Genomic DNA, 21,607 nt, shown 5'->3' on the forward strand with positions numbered 1-21,607 from the left:
CCCTGCCCTTGTCAACCTTTCTGGTCACTTCCTCAACAACTCTAACAAAATTTTTAAGGCATGATCTGCCACGCACAAAGCTATGCTGACTGCTCCAAGTCAAACTCTGTCTTTCCAAATACATGCACATCTTATCACTCAGAACCTTCTCAAGTGGTTTACCGAAAACAGATGTGAAGCTTACGGGTCTCTATTTCCCAGTCTTTTCTTTTCAGCACTTCTTGAATAAGGGCACATTTGTTATCGCCCAGTCTTCCGGGTCCTTGGCCCCTGAACTGTCTTCTCTTGCCTCTTGCATATGTCTGATCAGGATCAAGAGGTTAATCTGACTTTAAGCATTCTAATATGTCCATTAGTACCATTAGTGATATGGACTGTACCAAGATATGACAATTAACCTCCCAAAGGTCACAAGTCTTCATGTCTTTCTTCATGATAAACACAGAGGGGAAATTGAGGACCTCACCCTTCTCGTGAGGTTTTACACATGCGTGCCTATTTTTTTTATTTTAAGACGTCCTATTCTCTCTCTAGTTGTTCTTTTTCTTAACTATACTGAATTTGGATTCACACCAATCTGCTCAGCCAAGGCTATCTCATACCCACTTTTCGCCTTGCTGATTTCCTTCTTCACTCAATTCCTGTATCCCCTGTGTACATCCAGGGATTCCCTTGGTCCCAGCTGCCTGTACCTGAGCCACGCCTCCTTTTTTGCTGGTCAGAGCCTCAATATCTCTTGTCATCCAGGGTTCTCTCTTCCAGTCTCACCTTCCCTTCACCATCACAGGAACATATAGAGCTATCTCATTTTTGAAGCCCGCCCCCTTGCTGGGGATCCTTTTACCTGGAAACAAACTACTCCAATCATCCCCTGCAATCCCCTGTCTAATTTCAACAAAATACGCCTTGCCCCAACTTAGAACTTGAATCCGTGGACCAATTTTGTCCGTACCATAACTATTTTAAAATTAATACAGCTCTAGTCACTTTTCCCAAAATTCTCCCCCACTTTACCTCCGTCACCTATCCTACCCTATTTCCCAAAAGTAGGTCGAGTTTGTCCCTTCCCCAGTAGGACCCTCTATATATTGTTTGTGGAAACTATCCTGAACACAACTTAACGAATTACGTTCTATCTAAGTTCTTAACCATCTGGAAGTCCCAGTCTATGTTAGGAAAATTAAAATCACCTATTATGGCAACCCTATTGCTCCTGCAAGTCTAGCCAGTCTCCCTGCATATTTATTCCTCTAATTCCCATTGATTATTTAGAGGCTTATACTGCAACCACTATAACATCACCATTCCGCTCTTACTTCTTTGCCCAGTTCAGAAAACCTCATTGGATATTATCTCAGTTATTTCATCATTAAATACTAGAGTGATATGCGCCTTTAACAGAACTATTGGTATTTAAATTGTGTCCATTTACATCTATTCCTCGCAGTGATTTTCACATTCGTAGCACCGCTTGTCAAGGTACAGTGGATACATGGAGCTGTAAATGGATGGGAACTGCACATCCTGTCACTTCCAGCATTGGTTACATTTTTCCCCACACTGGGCAGTGATCTAATACAGTGTTAGCGAACAATGCAATAGGCTGGGTTTATATGCAATAGGCTGGGCGGCACGGTGGCACAGTGGTTAGCACTGCTGCCTCGCAGCGCCAGAGACCCGGGTTCAATTCCCGCCGCAGGCGACTGACTGTGTGGAGTTTGCACATTCTCCCCGTGTCTGCGTGGGTTTCTTCCGGGAGCTCCGGTTTCCTCCCACAGCACACAAAGATGTGCAGGTTAGGTGAATTGGCCATGTTAAATTGTCCGTTATGTTAGGTAAGGGGTAAATGTAGGGGTATGGGTGGTGTGCGCTTCGGCGGGTTGGTGTGGACTTGTTGGGCCAAAGGGCCTGTTTCCACACTGTAAAGTAATCTAAGTAAAGTAATCTAATCTAATATATGACTGAACCAGTGCGGACTGCGCAGCTCCCCAGGATTATAGATCAAGCATTGTTGTGGGCTGCACAGAGTTTAACTCTGGATATTGTTGGGTTGCATACAGCTGTACACTAGCCGCATCTACACTGTGCTCCATCCTGAATATGTAATGGATGGGCTGGTTATGTGAGTTGGATTGAGAATGTGATAGAACTAAACATCTAACAATACCTTTATTTTGTGTTTTCATTCTTGTGATTGGACCCGTCAAATCCTGACTCCTCCTGTTAGACCCATCCTTCTGGGTGAGTCACGGTGAGTGTTGTTGCAGCATCTGAGTGTGCAAAATGACCAACAAACGGAGCAGAGGATGCAGAGAGTGGAGTCTCCGTAAAATGGAATGAGGGAATCACCATCAGATCAGCCGTGGTCTTTGTGAATGGTGGGGCAGGATTGAATGGACCACCAATGCAACTAATTCATATATTTCTGTTTGTTCCAAGCAAACTCCCCTTCTCTCCCAGTCTCCCATACTGGTCGGGAGTGAGTCATCTCCTGCATAACAGTTTGCTGGGGCCTCACTAACATCCAGATTTCCTGTGCCCCAGTTTCGAGCTCTGAGTGACTCCCTCCTTTCCCTGTGCCCCAGTCTCAAGCAGACTGCGTCCTGTTCCTGTGTCCCAATCTTGGGCAGCTGAGTGACTGCCTCCTGATCCAAGGTTTGCGATAGTAGATGTCCCCCTCCTGCTACTGAGTAACAGGCTCCAATATCTCTGTGCTCACCTGCCGCTCCTGTGGAATGGACTTGGGGTTCTTAATGGACTCTTCACATTCCTGACAGCTTCTCCTGACTAAAAGCCTTTCTCCTGTTTCTGTAAAACACCATCAAAATTTGAATGATGTATTTTTGTATTTTACTCTCAGCAATTGAGCAAACAAGCTGACTGACAGAATTCAGAAGCTGAATAGCCTCCTTCAGTCTCTGTGTCATACACTCAAGAGGCAATAGCGTCTCAGAGATTCACAGCTCGGAAAAATACCTTTCGGTCTGATCGTCCATACCGACCAAATATCTTAAATAAATCTCGTCCCCCTTGCCAGCACTTGGCACATCTCCCTCTAAACACTTCCCAAGCATGTATCCGTTCAAATGCCTTTTAAATGGTGTAAATGTAATAGCCTCCACCACCTTTTTTGACAGCGGTCTCTGTGTGAAAATGTTGTGCCACATCTCCCTTTTTAAATCTTTCCCCTCTCACCTTAAACCTTTGTCTTCTTATTTTGGACTCGCCTATCCTGGGAACAGACATTGACTGTTTACCTTATCTATGCCCCTCATGATTTTATAAACCTCTTTAAGATCACCCGTCAGCCTCAACACTTGAAATTGGTCCCAGCCTATTCAAACTCTCCCTGTAACTCTAACCCTCGAACACCTGCAACATTATTTTAAATCTCTTCTGTACCCTTTCAAGTTTGACAACGCCCTTCCGACAGCAGGGAGATCAGAGTTAAAGGCAATATTACAAAAGTGGCCAAACCAATGTCCTGTACAGATGAAACATGTCGTGAAAATGTTTAGACACAAACCACGTACCAATAAAGGGAGAGGTAGAGGAACTGAAGGAGCTCTCTCTCTCTCTCTATTAATATTACAGTGTGTCCATGCACAGTACATCATGTTGATGAATACCCACTGTCCTGAAAGCAGCCACAGTTCCTTCATTCAGAAGCAGGCAGCCATTCACGTCGTCTTCGGGTCTCCATGTAGAAAGGAATGGATGTATCTTGGATAAAGGCCATCCCCTTGATGCACTTAATCCCACCACCAACGAACTACATCGAAATATTCATGTATACGGAGAGCAATTGGGTCACTTGGAGCATCAAGGAGCAGACGATCAGGGATGGAGCAAAACCTCCCATGTTTGAACGGGTCTGCGTGAACCCCCCAGTCCACAGTCTCATTAATTCCTGTAATCCCTCTCCATTTCAGTAACATACTGCCTTCCATTATTCCTGTAAATGAAATGACAGGTTATATCATGTTATAATCTATCTGCCAAATGATTATCCATTGCTTTTACCACTCTGTATCTATTTGCAGACTCTCCATACTCTCTTGATAATGTAATCTCTTCCTTAACACAGCGACATCACCAAACTCAGTATCAGTACATCTGTTCCATCCCACTGATCATTGATATAGATTGTAAATAGTTGAGGACCCAGCATTGGTCGCTATATGACTCAACAGTTTACGACCTGTCCAACTGATTAAGACTGATTTATCCGGAATGGCTGCTTCCTGTTTGATAACCAGTCCTCGCACTTTCCTATGTAACACAGTCGAAGGGCTGAATAAGAACGAGGAGCATCAGTCGGCTATTCAGCCGCTCGAGCCTGCTCCACCATTGAATACAATCATTGCTGGTGTCATCTCTGCTCCACCATTGAATACAATCATGGCTGATGTCATCTCTGCTCTGCCATTGAATAAATTCATGGCTGATGTCATTTCTGCTCCACCATTGAATACAATCATGGTTGATGTCATCTCTGCCCTGCCATTGAATAGAATTATGGCTGATGTCATCTCTGCTCCACCATTGAATACAATCATGACTGATGTCATCTCTGCTCTGCCATTGAATACAACCATGGCTGACGTCATTGCTGCCTCTGTTCCACTTTCCTGCTCTCTCTCAATTCTAAAACTCTGGTCTCTTGCTGTAGATTGCACCACATGAAAAAATATCCACTCCACGTTTACGTTTTCAGTTACTCTTAACTTTTTGTAGACCTCAATGAGATCTCCTTTCATTCTTATAAACTTGAGAATATAGGCCTAAACTGCTCAATTTCTCTTCATTAGACAAACGGTTAATCTCTGGATCAATCTAATGAACCTCTTCTGAATTGCCTCCAATGCAATTGCATCCTTCCACAAGTCAGCGCACCCAAACTGCACTCCGGTTGCAGCCTCGCGAATGCCTTGCATAGTTACAGCAACACACCCTACCTTTCTACTCTGTCATTTTTCAAATAATCACTGAAATTATGCTTGCATTTCTCGTTACTTGCAGTACGCACATGCAGGTTTTCTGTGATATGCATGCGGACACCCATATCCCTCTGTTCCAAAGCACTTTAAAGTTTCTCTCCATTTATGTAATAATTTGCCTTTCTATTACGCTGGCCACCTTGAAAAACCCCATATTTATCCAATTTAATTTTCATTGCCAACTTTTGGGCCATTTGCCCAACCTATCCATATTTATTTTTATATCTCTTCCATCTTCATTCCGAAGTAATTTCTCACCAATGTTAGAGTCATCTGAAAATAGTATTTTCTATCCCGGCAACCGAGTAATAATATCAAACGCAAATAGTTGAGGCATGAGTACTGAAATCTATGGCACCACACAAGTTGCATTTGCCAAAAGAAAATGACACATTTATTCCATCTGACTGCATTTTGTTGGTTAACCAATCCTCCACTCAAGCTAATAAATTACTCCTTAACCCATGTTGTCTGATCTTACCACTTACTCTTTGGAGAAGCGACATATCCAATGCCTCCAGGAAGACCAGATAAATTCCATCTCCAGGAATCCTACTGTCCACCTTGTTTGGCACATCCTTAAGTAATTCAAGCAAACAATTCATACTCGGTTTATCCTTCGTAAAACCGTGTTGATTCTGATGGATTGTGGTTTAACTTTGCAAATATCCTCAACAACGGATTCTAATAATTTGCCGTAAATTGCAATAGTTTTATCGTTACGTTTTACTCCCTAATGGGAACAGTTATTATAAGTTCTTCCTTTTTGAAAATCTTTACGTTTTCTTTGAATTCCTGTTTAGAGGGCCCACATTTTTAAGCGATCTGCTCCAATTGCTGTGTCAGAGAATGTATGGCTGAATGGACTCATCATCCTGCTGGTGTACAAAATCGATGGGCTGACGTCTTTCTGGTTTTCCGATATTCTCATCTCTATGGCCAGAATGACCTCCTCTGGTTGATGTGTTAGAGGTTGGGGGATAATGGAATCTTCTTGTTGCTGTGTAACATTTTGAGGGGATGATGGGTCTTCACATATTCTTCCATAACAGGCTGGAGATACTGAACGGTCTCGTCATGCATCCCTGAGATGGGACTGAGGGAGTGATTGGTCTTCTCCAGTTCTCACACAACAGACACGAATCTGAATTATCTCCAACTTTCTTATCAAAAAATCTCTCCAATACTTTGTATCCTTATCCAATCCACCAATAAAGAATCGGAGGGGCTGAATGACCTCCTGTTATCCCAGAGGAACAAATGTCCAGTCACTGTGTGGCCTCAGTTCTTGTATTACAGACTTGAGGAGGCTGAATGGACTGATTCTGTTGCTGTGTAACAGGATACTGGTGCAGCATGGCCTACTCTGGCTCCAGTGTTTTGACTCGAGGGGCTGATTGGCCTCCTCCTTTAATCTTACATCAGACTTCATGTCTGAATATCCTTGTCCTGTTCTGGTGTAAAAGAGTCGAAGGCATGAATATCCGTCTGCTGTTCCTGTGAAACAAGGTGGAAACGTGGTATGGATTACTCCATTTATTGTGTAATTGGCTTGTATTGCTGACTCCTTCCGGTGATCGATGTACAAATATGATCATCTTTCATTCTTCTAAACTCAACCTGATCATCCTTTCCTTATAGGTTAACGCATACATGACAGGAATCAGTTGAGGGAACCATCTCTGAGCTGCTTCCAAAGCAGAAATATCCTTTCCTCAGTGACGAGTTTAAATCTGTACACACTACTCCAGATTTGATCTCACTAAGACCCTGTACAGCAGCAGCAACACTTTACCAGCCTGCTTTAAGGTTCCCACCCAGGTTAGAACATTCTCAGCTGGCTGGGGAAATACACAGCATTGTTGAAACATCATTATCCCTCTCTACTCCACCACCATAACAGGAGATCTGGAGAAAATGTCACAATGACGCTTAAGAAGGGCATAAATGATGTGGCGAGATGATCCCTAACATTAATTTTTCCTGAGCCCACGTCGCCCAGATTCTACAGAATCTAATAAGGTGGAGCACAGAAATAGCAAGGAGAAGGAAACATTGATGGGAGTTATATATCAAAGTGAAAGCTGCAATACATATGTTGGGCATGTTATAAAACAGGAAATGAGATATACACGTTTGTGGATACCGCAGTAATAATGTACTGTTGACATTATATCTAGCCCAACTAAATGCTAATGCTGGGAAAAATGGATTTCATGAGCACGTGTGAGATGGTTTGCATTAACATTATGTCCGCACCGAGCTCGAGATCAGGTTATTTAGCAATTGGTGTCGGGTGATCAGAAGAGCTAATTGAAAACTTTGCTGTAAAGGACATTTTGGGAACAGTGACCACAATGCATTGGTTTTCTTTTATGCTGTTTGAGTACACGACAATTTTTGTTTTATTTGAAGTAACCGTTATAAACCTGAGTCATACAAGCCATGAAGGTGTTGGAAGGAAGTGTGGACTACAGATGCTGGAGATCAGATTCGAAGAATGCGGTGCTGGAAAAGCACAGTCAGGCAGCATACCAGGAGCAGGAGAATCGATGTTTTGGGCAGAAGCATTTCAGAATGAGGCTTATGGGCCAAGCGGGCTGAGAGATAAATGAGAAGAGGGTGTGGCAGGGGCGAGGTAGCAGGGAATGCGATAGGTAGGTGAAGGTGGGGTTGAAAGTGATAGGTGATGAAGGGAGACAGAACGCCTCATCTACTGCATTCTTAAACCCAATGTGGTCTTCTCTACCTTGGCGAGACAGGACGCCAACTTGTGGATCATTTCAGAGAACATCGCTGGAACAGCCACATTGACCAATTCCACCGTCTTGTGGCTGATCACTTTAACTACCGTTCCCACTGTACCAAGAACATGAGGGTTGTGGGCCTGCTCCATCGCCACTCCTTAACCACCAGAAGCCTGGAGGCAGAAAGCCTCATCTTCTGCCTTGGGACCGTCCAGCCACAGGGGTCAATGTGGATTTCACCAATTTCCCTATTTCCTTAAACCCCACCTTACCCCAGTCCAACCTTCCAACTCAGCACCACCCTTTTGAACGTTCCTATGTGTCCACCTTCCATCCCATCAGCCCCACCTTCATCTACCTATTAGATCAAAGGAGGCAGCTTAGAAAAATGCCAAGTGTTGTAGTAAGCCAGAAAAATGTAAATCCCAGCAAAGGGTGAACAAGAAAAAGAAGAAAATCAGAAAAAGTAAAGCATGCAAACAAAAGTAAAACGTAAAGACTGCTAAAAAGCTTCTGTCAATGTATGAAACCAAAACAAAAACAAGGTCAAATGTGGGACAGTGAGTGTGCAGACAGGATCATTTATTGTAGACAACAGAGAAATTGCAGGGAAAAGAAACAGTTTTTTTTGTGTCCATCTTCAAGAAAGAATATTCAGAAATTCTCCCACAAATACCAAGAGACAATGGGACTTGTGCAAGTAAAATCTAAGATCACTCTTAGTGATGAGGTGGTCTTTTAAAAGACAGCTGGATTGAGTATTGATAAATCTGACAGACCAGGTGTCCTTCATACAAGTATTTCAGATGAAGCAGCAATAGACATATTGATTGGATATGCGGATTTTCATGTTATTTTCCTGCACATTACTGAAAGTCATTTAGCCAATCTGGATATGGTGAAGGTTATAAATATTATCCAACAGTTGAAGAAAGGATGAAGATGGAGAGCGGTGAACTACAGGCTAGATAACTTGTCATCCGCGCTCGAGTGTCTGTTGGGCTTAGTTACAAAGAGCGTGCTACTAGATATATAGAAGGTAATGGCAAAACTGGAGAGTATGATAATGCATCAATGAAAAGAATACCATAAGTCGCAAAAATTTTTGGAATGGTTTGAAGATGAATCTTGTGGACATAGGCAATGAAGAACAAATGGATAACGTATAGTTGGATATTCAGGAGCATTTTGTTAAGAACTCACACAGTAAGCTCATACGAATTAGTTAAAACGAAAGCTATTGGGAAGAACATATGCCAATGGGACAGTAAAATTAGGTTTACATTCATGTAAATGTAATTGCAATATAGAAGGTGTTGTGCACCAGTTGCATAGACTGTTCGTGAGACTAAGCTTAAAGTATTGCGTACCGTTTGGAGCTCCAATCTAAGGAAGAATATACTGATTACAGAGGAACTGCAAAAGGTATTATCCAGATTAATCCCTAAGATCGCAAGATTGTCTGATGGGGAAACTCAGCCTGTGATCTCGAGTTTCAAAAGATTAGAGGTCATTGTAGAGAAACTTAGAAACATTGAGGGGACTGAATAACATGCGAGATTAGGGAGAATTCCCACGATATTATACACGATCAAGGAGAACAGAATAATCAGCAAATAGTTAGTGTCCATTAGAAACCAAAGCGGACAATCTGTGTGTGAAGCTGGTGAACATTGATAGATTGTTACATGAAACCTTCATATCTCTTTTAGTTGGGAGATGGAAGAGGCAGGAACAGAATTCGAGAAGATGGACTGGAAAGCTCTTGAACAGATTGATGTAAAATACGAGCAGGGATCTGAGGCTTTTTCCCTTATGAAATTGGACCAATCCCCAGGTCTGGATGAGTTGTATCACAGGCTGCTCTCGGGGTCAAGGAAGGAAAGACTCTGACTGAAAATTTTAATTCGAATTTGACCACAGGGCCAGAATTCTAGAGAACGGCTCATGCGGTTCCACTTCGCAGTACCAGTGGTAGAGATAGACTAGGGAACTAGCAACCAGTGAGTATTAGATCACTGTTAGGGAAACTACTGGAGAAAATAGGGAAGGAGAAAATTGAACTCCAAGCAGATTCGCAAGGTTTGCTCAGGGATAATCATCATGACTTTATCAGAGGGAAGTCACATCGAATGGATTTGATTGAATTAGTTTGAGGACGTCGCTTATTTAGTTTTGCAGCAAGGACTTTGACAAAGTTCCACATGGGAAACTGGAACATAACTTAAAATCTCAGTATCATGGATAACTTGACAAGTTACAACGAAAGTTGTCTTAGTGTCAGGAGGCAGAGGGTGGTGGGAGAAAGCTGTTTGTGTGACTGGAGACCTGTGTCCCTGATGTACCTTCGGCATCAGAGTGGTATCCCTTATTGTTTGTGGTATTCATAAATGGTGTAGATGTGAATCTGGAGGGGGTAGGTAGAGGAGGTGGGAGTTGTGATAAGTAAATTTGCGTTTGATACAAAGATTGTGCAGTTGATTGGCAGTGAGGAGGAAGGCCTGATGTTACAGGAAGATGCAGATGGAATCGTTAGATGGATGGATCAGTGGTAGATGGAATGTAATTCTGATAAACATGAGGCGGTGCACTTTGGAGGAAGGAACCAGACAGGGGAGGACTCAATGAATGGGAGCACACTAGAACGCTCAGAGCGTGCTTCTCGACACATTCCTGAATGTGACTGACCAGGATAATGAATTGACGAGTAAAGAATTGGACCTTGGGTTTATGAACCAGGGCGGAGATTATAAGAGCTATACAGGGCTTTGATTAGGCAAAGATGGAATACTGTATGTAGTTCTGTGAGCCACGTTACAGGAAGGATGTGATTGTAGTGGAGGGGGTCCAGAGGAGATTCACCAGGATTTGCCCTGGGATGGAGCATATCACCTATGGAGAGAAGCTGGAAAAGCTCGGGTTGTTTACTTTGGAGCAAGAAAGACTGAGGGGAATGTGATTCAGAAGGATAAGATAACGAGGGACATGGACACAGAAGATAGACAGCAGCTGTTCCTTTTAATTTGATGGTCAAGAACAAGAGAGCACACTTTTATAGTGAAATGTTTGAGGTACAGAGAGGACTAAAAGATTTTGTTTAACCCAGAAGGTGTTGCGGTCTGGAATGTATTTCCTGAGAGTGGAGTTATCATGGGTAACCACGCAAACGTTCAAAAGTGCTTAGACGACCACTTAGAAGTGTCATAACATTCCAGGCTATTGGCCTGCTGTAGGAAAGTGGGACTAATATAGATCGTGCTGTACTTCTGTTGGCACAGAGTCTATGCCCCTGTGAGTGTATGGTGTGGAAGGTCAATTATCAAGGCAAGAATCGATGATTTTCTGAAGAGTATATTCACAAGGGTTATAAGAGTGAACTGTAATAGATTGCTAAATCATGTCAATGTGAGAAGTATGAGAAAACAAGAGCAGCTTCCTTACAATATGAAAACAGAGAATGGGGATTGGGGAACCGGGAAATGGTAGAACTATGAAGCCACTACTTCAGTTCTGTCTTTACAGAACTTTCTAACAATACAAGGAAAACCAAGTCTGGGTTGGGAACATGATAGAGCAAATGGAACTTAGAACATAGTAAGTAAATGTTTTAGGAGAAATTATCGGGACTGAAAGTAATGATCATAGACAACACTAACATAGATTTATGAAATGGGAATTATGTTTGACAAACAGACTGAGAGACAAATGAAAGAGAAGCAATGGATGTAAAACATTTGGATTTTTAGAGATGTTTTGGTAAAGCTCCAAGCCCAGTTTGTAAAATCAAATCTGAGTGGATTGGGGCGAATATATGGACATGTTTCTAGGATGGGACAGCTGGCAGGAAACAGAGAATAGAAATAAACAGACTCGTGAAGCAACAGCCTGACATTGTAAGATATGATTCAGTGACTATGACTATGTCCCAGACACCCCATCATTTTCCCGGGTTATCTCCTGTCTCACCAGCAGGACAGACACAGCAGAAGTGGTGGCACAGTGGGATACAGTTGGAAGGGAATTGCTCTGGGATTCCTCAACAGTGACTCTGTATCCCATGAAGTCTCATGGCATTAGTTTAAACATGGGAAAGGAAACCTCCTGCTGATTACCATGTAATAGCCTCTCTCAACTGATGAATCAGTACTCCTCCATGCTGAACAATACTTGGAGGAAGCACTGAGGGTGGCAAGGACGCAAAGTGTACTCTGGGTGGGGAATTTCAATGTCCACCACTAAGAGTGACTCTGCAGCAGCATTACTGATTAAGCTTGTCGGATCCGAAAGGATATAACAGTTCGACCGGCGGTGAAGTAACCAAATAGAGGGAAACACATACTTGACCACATCCTTACAAATTGCCAGTTGCAGGAGTATCTGTCCATGACAGTGTCGATAAGAATGACCACCGCATAGCCATTGTGGAGACAAAGTCCCACCCTCACATTGAGAATAACCTCCAACATTTTGAGTGGCATTTTCACCGTGCTAAATGTGACAAACTTCGAACATATCCAGCAGCTCAAACCTGGATTTCCATCACGTGTTGCGGGTCATCAATATCAACAGGATTATACTCCTGCACAAGCCTAGCATATCCTCCTTTCAACTATTACCATGAAGCCAGAGGATCAACCGTGGTTCAATAGAGTGTGCATGAGGGAGGAGCAGCACCATGCACACCTGAAAATGAGGTGTCAGCCTGGTCAAGCCACCAACCAGGACAACGTGTGTGCCAAACAGCATAAGCAGTAAGTGATAGACAGAGCTAAGTGATCCCACAAGCAATAGAACAGATCTGAGCTCTGCAGTCCTTCCACATCTAATCGAGAATAGTTAGGGACAATTAAACAAGTCAATGGAGGAAGAGATTCCACAGGTATCCCCATCCTAAATGATGGAAAAGCCTAGCCCTTCAGCGTAAAAGATAAAGTTGATGCATTCGCAACAATCTTCAGTCAGAAATGCTGAGTGGATGATCCATCTCGGCCTCCTCCAGTGGTCTTCAGCAATTCAGTTACCAGTCATCAACCAATTTCATTCACTCGACACGATATCCAGAAACAGAGACAATGAATACTCCAAAAGGTACAAATGCTGACAACATTCTGGCAATAGTACTGAAAACTTGTGCTCCAGAACTTGTCACTGTCTGAGCCAAGCTATTCCAGTAACGTTACAGCAACAACATTGAACCGATTATGTGGAAAATTACTCCAAGTATCTCCTACACATAAAAAGCAGAACAAATCCAATCCGGCCAATTAACAACCCATCAGTCTACTTTCGATCATCAGTAAAGTGATGGATGGAAGGTGTCGGTGCTTTCAAGCAGCACCTGCTCAGCAGAAACATGGTCAAGAATGCCCAGTTGGGGTTCCACCAAGGCCACTCAGCTCCTGGTCTCATTACTTTCGTTCAAACATGGACAAAAGAGCCGAATTCCAGAGGTGGGGTGAGAGTGACAGCCCTTTCAAACAAGGCTGTTTTCGACCAAATGTGGCATCAACGGGCCTAAACAAAACTGGAATCAGTAGGTATCGTGCCATCTCCTCGCTGGTTAGAATCATACCTGACACGGAGGAAGATGCTTAAAAATGTGTTGCTGGAAAAGCGCAGCATGTCAGGCAGCATGAAAGGAGCAGGAGAATCGACGTTTCGGGCATAAGCCCTTCTTCAGGAATATGTAGGAAGATGGCCGAGGTTGATGAAGGCCAGTCAACTCAGCTCCAGGGCATCTCTGCAGGAGTACCTCAGAGCAGTGGCCGAGGCCAAAACATCTTCAGCCGCTTCATCATTTACCTTTTCTCCATTATAAGGCCAGAAGTGGGGATGTTCGCCAATGATTTCACAATGTTCAGCAACATTTGTGGCTCCTCAGATACTGAAATAGTCCATGTCCAAATGCAACAAGATCTGGACAGTATCCAGGCTGACAAGTGGCAAGTAATATTGATGCCAAACAAATGCCAGACTATGACCATCACAAATAAAATACAATCTAACCTGCCCCATGCCATTCAATGGTGTTACCATCACTGAATCTCCCAGTATCAAACTTTTGGGGGGTAATCGTTGCTTAAAACTCAACAGACTTGCCATTTAAACATAGTAAGGCCTGGGGCCTGGGGCGCTCAGGGAACTAAACATTGTTTGGCCAGACCACTATTGGAATATTGTGTGCAATACTGGTCTCAATGCCATCGGAAGGATGTTGTGGAACTTGAAAAGGTTCAGAAGAAACGAATAAGAATGTTGCCAGGATTGGCAGGTTTGCGCTACAGGGAAAAGCTGAATAGACTGGGATTATTTTCACTTTAACATGGGATGCTGAGGAGTTATCGTATAAAGGTTTCTTAAAATCATGATGAGCATGGGGTCAATAGATAAGGACTTTTCTCTGGTCATGGGTGGGGGGGGGGGGGGGGGGGGGGTCCAAACCTACAAGACATAGCTTTAAGGTGAGAGGAAAAGATTTAGTAGGGACCAAAGGGACAGCTGGGATATGTATGATATAAGCTGCCAGAAGAAATGGTGGAGGCTGACAGATGTATATTTAGCAGGCATCTGGATGTGTATATAAATAGCAGGATTTTAGAGGGATATTGGCAAAGTTCTGGCAAATGGGATGAAAAACGTCATGGAGGAGATGGACCAAAGGGTGAGTTTCCGTGTTGTACATTTCGATGACTCCATGTCTTGAAATGAGTCCACATTATAGAAGAGGCGGTGTTGGAAGTTTTAAAACATAGAGGTAGATAAATCCCCAGGACCTGATCAAGTGTATATCAGAACATTGTGGGAAGCTGGGGAAGAAATTGTAGAGGCCTGAGCAGTGATATTTGTGGCATTCTGGGCAGTGATGGAGGTTTTCTGAGATTACAAAGGGATCTTGATGAAATGAGTGAATGGCTGAAAAACTGCAGATGGAGTTCAATTCGGGTAAATGCGAGGTAATGCATTTAGGTTACAACAAACAAGGGTCGAGCTTTCACAATTAATGGTAGTGTCTTCAGTAGTGTTGTACGCCTTGGGGTTCAGGTACATAGATCTTTGAAGTTTGCCACAAGGAGAGACAGGATGGTTATAAATGGTACTTGCTTTCATTGCTCAGTCATTCGAGTTTAGGAGTTTGGGAAGTCGTGTGTAAATTGTACAGGACATTGGTAAGGCCTGTTCTGGAATACTCTGCCCAATTATAGGAAGGATATTAAGCTGGAGAGGGTTCAGATCACATTTACCGGGATGGTGATGGGTATAGAAGGTTTCAGTTATAAAGGAAGGTTGTATAGTTTGGGACATTTTTCACTTGAGCCTGGAGGTTGAGAGGTGAGCGTATAGAAGTCTATAAAATAATGAGGGGTATAGATAGAGTTAATGTGACTTGTCTTTTTCCCAACAGCAGGTCATTTTAGAACTAGGGGCTACATTTCTTAAGGTTAGAAGGGAGAGATTTAAAATCAGAAAACATAAGGAGCAAACTGTTACAGAGTGTGTTTTGTGTGTGGAATGAAATTCCCAAGGAAGGGGTACAATTACAAAGCTTGAAATATTAGTACAGGAATAGGAAAGGTTTGAAGGGATGTGATCCAGGAACAGGCAGGAGGGACGAGGTTAGTTTAAGATTATGATCGGCATCAACCGAACAGTTAGTTTCCGTGCTGTATGACTGTCTGACTATGAAAATAATGTTGTGGCCTTATTTAAGAAAGACTGCAAGAGGAAGCCAAGGAACTGCAGACTGAGGAGGCAGAAATCAAGGATGGGTAAGTTGTTGGAGATCATGCTGAGATGTAGGATTTACATGCATTTGGAAAGACAGGACTGATTACAGACAGTTAGAGTGGTTTTGTGCGCGGGAAAACATGTATCACAAACTTGACTGAGTTCGTTGAAGACGTGACTAAGAAGATAGATGAAGGCAAAGCAATAGATGTTGTTTCTGGGTTCAGCAAGGCCTTTGACAGGGTTGAGCAAGGTACACTGGTTAGTAAGGTTAGATCACATGGGATCAGGGAGAGCAAGCCAACTGGATACACAACGGGTTTGATAGGAGGAGGTAGAGGGTTGTTGTTCAGACTGGAGGACTCTGACCAGCAGTGTGCTGTAAGGATTGGTGCTGGGGCCACTGATGTGCATCATTTATACAGAGGATCTGGGTAAAAATATAGGAGTCACTGTTGGTATGTTTGCGGATACCAAAATTAGTGGAAGAGTGGGCAGGGAATATAGTTATCGAAGGGGATGTTAATCAACTGGGCCAGTGGGCCAAGGAATGAAAGATGGAATTTAATTCAGGTGTTGGATTTAGTTAAGACAAACCAGGGAGGACTAATGCAGTTAATGGTCGGGCCCTGGACAGTGTTGTCGAACAGAGAGAGACCAAGGGGTGCAGTTACACTGTTTTGGAATGGCATCACAGGGTGACAGGGTGGGGAAAGCAGCATTTGGCACACTTGTCTTCATTGGTCAGAGCATTGAGTACATGAGTTGGAGATATTTGTAACATTGTCGTCAATATTTCTCCTGGGCAGAGGAGGCCATGGGAGGGTAGCCTTATAAAGGTTTATGAAACCATGTAGGGCCTAAGTAAGGTGAAAAGCCAAGGGTAGGTGAGTCCAAAGCTAGAGGCATAAACGTGAGGTGAGAGAGCAAGGATTTAAAGAGGGAGCTGAGGGGCAACATTTTCCATAGAGGATGGTGCATAGACAGAATGGACTGCCAGAGGAAATGGTAAAAACAAGTACAATTACAACATTGAAAAGATACTTGGGCAGGTACATGGAGAGGAGAAGATTGGAAGGAGTAATAGGCCAAACACAGGCAAATGCAACTCATTCCGTTTAGGAAACCTCAAACAAAGAGTCATGCTGCACAGAAACAGACTCGATGTCTCCAGTTGTTGGAGGAGGAGACTATCGAGACAAGGTATGTTGTAGTGACTGAAGCAAGTTACAGCGATATGGACGGTCGTCTGGACTGGAGGTTTCAAATATGTCAATTAATTGGTAATAGGGGAGGAGATGACAGAGATAGGAACTGTTATAGGAGTTAGAATGATTGAAGACACTGGTCCACAAGATGACCCATAGATACAATGTTGGAGAGGGAATAGAGAACAGAAAGATCACAGGCAGCATTACCACTCTCTCATGTGAGGCCTGCATTGCCCTCTGTTGTCCTGGTGGTCATCAAGACAGCACACGCCTGGAATGAAAACTGGGAACTCCCGATGCTGTCTCAGTACAACAAAACTTAAAGTAGGGGTGGAGACTGAGCCTGGGGTGTGCCTCTACTGTCCTCCCCCTCCAGCACTATGTCTATGTCATGTCTTGTTAGATGATATTTGGAGCCCTCTCATTGCTCTCTGCTCTGTGCACTGTGAGTGATCTTACCTGGCAGCAAGATTTTTTAAAGGCTCCCGACCTCCCTGACCTTCGTCTCTCTGGCTGACCAACCATTGTCCCAACCAGCAGTTGGCAAGTCTATTGAGTCAGGAACTCCTTGAGTACCTGTAGAAGACACATAAATAAGCAGAATGGGAAATTAGACTGATGCTGTGAGGGTTACACATGTAGAATGGCAGTGAGCCCACAGAGATCTGGAAAATTCCAGTCTCCACCAGAAACTCAGTAAATGTTCTCTGGACACAGGTTTAAATCCAGCCATTGCAAATGATTGAATGTGAATTAAATGCTTCAAAAAGATGTAATTAAAAACCTGCAAGTGAATATTAAACAATTGCTGATGTTAAGAAAAATCCATCGGGTGCATTCCTGTCTTTAGTGAAATAATCTAAGATGGGACTGGGATATCACAGGTATTACAGAAACACCAGCTGAGGGAGGGACAGGACAGGCAGCTCAATGTCCCAGGGGACAGATGCTGCAGGAAGGACAGAAGGGGAGCTGAGAGAGGAGGAGAGCTGCTGGTTCTGACTGGGTGAACCATCCCAGCGGGACTGAGAGAGGATATTCCTGCGGGACCGCCCAGTGACGCTGTGTTCGTGGGATTAATCAATAACAATGGGTCTTCCCTTTCCTCTGATTGTTCTACAGACCCCGAGAGCCCCGCCCTCCTGCACCTTGACCTTCTCAAGATGGCGGCCCTCCGCTCCCACTTCCCTCAAACAAGCGACCCTGAGCCGCTTCCCTGATCAGAGACCGCCGCCTCCTTACACGGGCCTGGAGGGTCTTTTCCGAGTTATATTTAACCTTTATCCGGGATTTGTGAATTCTCTCCGCTCCTTTCTCCCTGCGAGGCTGCCACACACCAGCTCTGATCACCGCTCTCTGAAACCGATCCCCGCCGCTGCCGGAGAAAGCAGCTCCATGTCTCTCTCTATCGCGACCAATGTGACACTGCGCATGCTCCATATAGAAACCACACTGCGCGTGCGTCTGAGAGTATCAGTGAGTTTATAGAGAATATTCATACTGCAAAGGATCATGGGTGAAATATTAGTCATTAACAATTGCTCTGTCGAGTTACAGACATTGAGATGGTTAGTATGTAAATACATTATTCGGTCCAATTTAACCATACCGGCCAGGTATGTAAATTACCAATCGTTCTGAGAGTTTGAAAATAAGTTTCTTACTCGAGTTGTGTAAACCGACCTGTGAATTATTCTCAGCTCGTCCCCTACACTATTGAAAAATCACCGATGTGTTTATCTAAGGATTGTTTAAATCTCCTTTATGTACGTTATCAGATTTACATCTCAACTATTTCTTAGAAATCTCACATTGATTCATGGGAAAGGTTTAATGCTCCGCTATGTAGTGAGAATGATCAATCCTGCAAAATAGTTTGCTTTCTGACCAATCCTGAAGCGTTCACTCCCCGAGAATGCTTTGGCCCCGTTCCTCACTCACTCTGGTTAGACGACCGGCCGCTGCTTGGTCTTCCTGTTCCGCCCCTTCCTCCCAATTGCGGAGTTGATTCAGGCGCGACTCAGCAGGCTAAGGGACAAGGGAAGTTAGAGTCGATGCCTTGTGATAGAACATAGAACATAGAAGAATACAGCGCAGTACAGGCCCTTGGGCCCTCGATGTTGCGCCGATCAAGCCCACCTAAACTACACTAACCCACTATCCTCCATATACCTATCCAATGCCCTCTTAAATGCCCATAAAGAGGGAGAGTCCACCACTGTTACTGGCAGGGCATTCCATGAACTAACGACTCGCTGAGTGAAGAACCTACCCCTAACATCAGTCCTATATCTACCCCCCCTTAATTTAAAGCTATGCCCCCTTGTAATACCCGACTCAATACGCGGGAAAAGGTTCATACTGTCGACCCTATCTAACCCCCTAATCATCTTGTACACCTCAATCAAGTCACCCCTAAACCTTCTTTTCTCTAGTGAAAACAGCCCCAAGTGCCTCAGTCTTTCCTCATACGATTTTCCTTCCATACCAGGCAACATCCTGGTAAACCTCCTCTGCACCCGTTCCAATGCCTCCACATCCTTCCTATAGTATGGCGACCAAAACTGCACACAATATTCCAGATGCGGCCGTACCAGAGTCTTATACAACTGCATCATGACCTCAGGACCTCAATTCCTCTACCAATAAAAGCCAGTACGCCATATGCCTTCCTCACCGCACTATTTACCTGGGTGGCAACTTTCAGAGATCTGTGTACATGGACACCAAGATCCCTCTGCTCATCCACACTACCAAGTATCCGACCATTAGCCCAGTACCCCATCTTTTTGTTATTCTTCCCAAAGTGAATCACCTCGCACTTAGCTACATTGAATTCCATCTGCCACCTTTCTGCCCAGCTCTGCAGCTTCTCTATATCCTGCTGTAACCTGCCACATGCTTCCTCACTGTCAACAACTCCTCCGACTTTCGTGTCATCCGCAAACTTGCTCACCCAACCTTCTAACCCCTCTTCCAGGTCATTTATAAAAATGACAAACAGCAATGGTCCCAAAACAGATCCTTGCGGAACACCGCTAGTGACGGCACTCCATGAAGAAACTTTGCCATCAACTACTACCCTCTGTCTTCTTCCATCCAGCCAATTCCTAATCCAAACCTCCAACTCACCCTCAATGCCATATCTCCGTATTTTCTGCAGTAGCCTACCATGGGGAACCTTATCAAACGCCTTACTAAAATCCATATATACCACATCTACCGCTTTCCCCTCATCAACCTCCTTCGTCACCTTTTCAAAGAATTCAATAAGGTTTGTGAGGCACGACTTGCCCTTCACAAAACCATGCTGACTATCCTTGATCACATTATTCCTATCTAGATGTGCATAAATCCTATCCCTTACAATTCTCTCTAAGACTTTGCCCACAACAGAAGTGAGACTCACCGGCCTATAGTTACTAGGGCTATCCCTACTCCCCTTTTTGAACAAGGGAACCACATTTGCTATCCTCCAGTCTTCTGGGACTACTCCTGTAGACAAAGAGGACATAAAAATCAAGGCCAATGGCTCTGCAATCTCCTCCCTTGCTTCCCAGAGAATCCTAGGATAAATGCCATCAGGCCCAGGGGACTTATCTATTTTCACCTTTTCCAGGATTTCCAACACCTCTTCTCTACATACCTCAAAGGTATGTAGTGTAGTGGTGTAAATATCCCGAATCTTGGATCGAGATGCCTGAGTTCATTTCACAGCTTGTACTGTGTGTATAATAACAACTTTATTAAGAAAAAACAAGGGAAGGCAGGAACAGAGTAAAAACAATAAAACATGCAAACAATGTGGTGGGGCTCTCAATGCTCTGGTAATTTTAGTCTTTACCATGTGTTTCAGGGCCCCAGGGCATCCCAGTACAGACTGTGCCACTCCTCCTTGTGCACAGTCAGATACCACGATTGTGGGTCAAAGTGATGTGGTGGGGTACAGATTCTGGTGCTGGAAGAGCACAGCAGTTCAGGCTGCATCCGAGGAGTAGTAAAATCGACGTTTCGGGCAAAAGCCCTTCATCAGGAATAAAGGCAGAGAGCCTGAAGCGTGGAGAGATAAGCGAGAGGAGGGTAGGGGTGGGGAGAAAGTAGCATAGAGTACAATAGGGTGAGTAGGGGAGGGGATGAAGGTGATAGGTCGGGGGCGGTCGGAGGATGGAGTGGATAGATGGAAAAGAAGATAGGCAGGTAGGACAAGTCAGGACAAATCACGGGGACAGTGCTGAGCTGGAAGTTTGGAACTGGGATGAGGTGGGGGAAGGGGAAATGAGGAAACTGTTGAAGTCCACATTGATGCCCTGGGGTTGAGGTGTTGGGAGGCAGAAGATGAGGCATTCTTCCTCCAGGCATCTGGTGGTGAGGGGAGCGGTGGTGAAGGAGGCCCAGGACCTCCATGTCCTCAGCAGAGTGGGAGGGAGAGTTGAAATGTTGGGCCACAGGGCAGTGGGGTTGATTGGTGCGGGTGTCCCGGAGATGTTCCCTAAAGCCCTCTGCTAGGAGGTGTTCAGTCTCCCCAATGTAGAGGGCACCGCATCGGGAGCAACGGATACAATAAATGATATTAGTGGATGTGTAAGTAAAACTTTGATGGATGTGGAAGGCTCCTTTAGGGCCTAGGATAGAGGTGAGGGAGGAGGTGTGGGTGCAGTGGCAGGGGAAGGTGCCAGGTTGGGAGGGTGGGTTGTGGAGGGCGTGGATCTGACCAGGTAGTCACGGAGGGAACGGTCTTTGCGGAAGGCAGAAAGGGGTGGGGAGGGAAATATATCCCTGGTGGTGGGGTCTGTTTGGAGGTGGCGGAAATATCGGCGGATGATTTGGTTTATGCGAAGGTTGGTAGGGTGGAAGGTGAGCACCAGGGGGGCTCTGTCCTTGTTACGGTTGGAGGGGTAGGGTCTGAGTGCGGAGGTGCGGGATG

General features: G+C 44.4%; 1 long non-coding RNA gene across 2 annotated transcripts; it reads right to left on the minus strand.

The window, feature by feature from the left end:
* Window positions 1-1,994: 1,994 nt before the first annotated feature.
* Window positions 1,995-18,050, minus strand: LOC148148003 (uncharacterized). 2 transcript variants are annotated; one of them, XR_015759282.1, is made up of 3 exons: window positions 17,962-18,050; window positions 17,143-17,259; window positions 1,995-3,955 (listed from the first exon to the last, which is right to left on the minus strand). It is a non-coding gene; the product is annotated as an uncharacterized LOC148148003 (long non-coding RNA). The 2 variants fall into 2 exon arrangements; XR_015759281.1 differs by lacking the exon at window positions 1,995-3,955 and adding an exon at window positions 5,500-6,497.
* Window positions 18,051-21,607: the final 3,557 nt, after the last annotated feature.

Source organism: Chiloscyllium plagiosum, unplaced genomic scaffold, assembly GCF_037043375.1.
Source record: "Chiloscyllium plagiosum isolate Xiang-an unplaced genomic scaffold, Cpla_swu_hap1 HiC_scaffold_14, whole genome shotgun sequence".
NCBI lineage: Eukaryota > Metazoa > Chordata > Chondrichthyes > Orectolobiformes > Hemiscylliidae > Chiloscyllium > Chiloscyllium plagiosum.